Below are 2,115 nucleotides of genomic sequence, written 5' to 3' on the forward strand. Positions count from 1 at the left end.
ACGTTTTTGATTCTGAAAATAATAAGTCTTTAAATAGAAATAATAGCACAAATAAAAAACTTTTTGATACCTTGATTGCATGAAGTTAACGTTTTTAGTTGTTGTGATACAAAAGAACTGGTAATTTTCTCTCTCGTATGTATTCCATCTTGATGTCAAATCCTTATATTTTAAATGGAAGTCAATATCAATCTGAAAGTTATCAATACTATATATAATACATAATCACATTTTAAATTCATCAAAGTTTAATATATACATTGTTTTTTTCTGTCATTAATAAATTTAAAATTTGATCATTTACATATTTATTAAATTTAGATTTCTTATCGGTCATCGAGTAAGTCATATCCTTGGATTCAATATAAGCTGCAATAGTTTTAATAAGCAACTGCCTCTGCTCTTCATGGAGGATTTTGTTTTCCTCATAATACTGTAAAATTGATCTTCCATTTTTTGTATTTTGAAGCATGGTCAATACAGAACAAATTGCTTGTTTTGCGATTACGTTTTGTGGGGAAGTTGTTAATGTACCACAGGCATCTTTTCTCCAGCTTTCTAAGTTTGATTCAAATAAAGCTTGGTTCCCGACTGCAAGGCCTTGAAAAAGTGTTCTTATGTGGTCAGGTTTTAAAATTTTTAAAACTTTAGTTGTTATTCGAGTTCTGGAAGAAATGTATGCATTATCTTGTGTAGTTGGATTTATATAGGCAATGTAGTTTAAAATTCTTACCAGTAAAATGATTATAAAGATGTTCCAAATCCCATTCGATTAACAAGTCAAGTAGAGTGTTGTCAACAACTGTATTCATATTATCCTATATAAGAATGTATTAGTACACACTTTTATAAAATTCATGTAATTTAACCAGTAAAATGATTATGAAGATGTTCCAAATCCCATTCGATTAACAAGCCAAGTAAAGTGTTGTCAACAACTGTATTCATATTATCCTATATAAGACATGTATTAGTACACACTTTTATAAAATTCATGTAATTTAACAAAAGTTTTGCCCAGAGAAGTTTCAACTTTTTCAACTGGCGGTCCTACAACATTATTTAGTGTAATAATTTCGAAAGTATTTGAAATACTTTTTATTTCATAAGCTGCAAAGTGAGAGTCATAAATAGTTGTAACTTTTTGACCACATATAAGAATGTCATCATATTTAGTTTTGCAAATACATATAACCGCAAATATATCTACATCATTTAAAAATCGTCCAATGAAACATTTGTTGTCATATAGATAACCCCATATTACTGCTTCTGAAAATATTGTTATATCGTTATTTTTTAATTTTTCTCGTATCTGTTTTTTAATATTTAAATCAGTGCATATTTTTGTAAAAAGATAATCTTGATTGCTTTCGGAGTTTATTAAAAAATTAGCAAATTTAATTTGGTGCTTAATTGAAAAAGATTTTGTTATGTTTTTTCTAGAAGTAGTTATATGAGAATATATTTTAAACTGCTTGTGTTTTGCCTCAAATTTGAAATTCCACAGATTTCTCAGCGGACCACACTTTTTCATTATCATAGGATTGTGTAGAAGTATATGAAATTTGGGTGTAAGATTTTTTTTGAACAGAATCTGATAATCTCTATTCAATATTTCAATTTTATTTTTAATTTTTATTATTAAATCATTTGAAATTTCATAGCATAAAATATCTTCTATCAACTCAAATAGTATTTTTAAAAATGCCCACACTTTATCATTACGTGGAATATATTCTCCAATTAACAAAGGAAAGTAATAGCAGAATGCCATCATTTGTTTGGCAGATGTCTTCATTTTACAATTTTCAAGCTCTTTATGTGTGAAATTAAACTTTTCCAACCCCTTATCCCTTTTAAAGTACGCAAATGACTTTATTCTGCTATTTAAAGTATCAATTCTGAAATATTCCATTTTCTTAATAAAATAAGTCAACGACTGACAAAGAATATAATAGCATATCCCTTCGTATATATCATGCATAATATCAACTGCATAATTTTCGGTCGCATGGAATGAAGGTATATCATTAAAAATCGAATTGTCTGTAATTCCTGTCTCAAAAAATTTATTTTCTTCGATACCAAGTCTGTAATTTATTCTATTTCTAA

This window comes from Lucilia cuprina, chromosome 4 (genome assembly GCF_022045245.1).
Source record: "Lucilia cuprina isolate Lc7/37 chromosome 4, ASM2204524v1, whole genome shotgun sequence".
Classification (NCBI taxonomy): domain Eukaryota; kingdom Metazoa; phylum Arthropoda; class Insecta; order Diptera; family Calliphoridae; genus Lucilia; species Lucilia cuprina.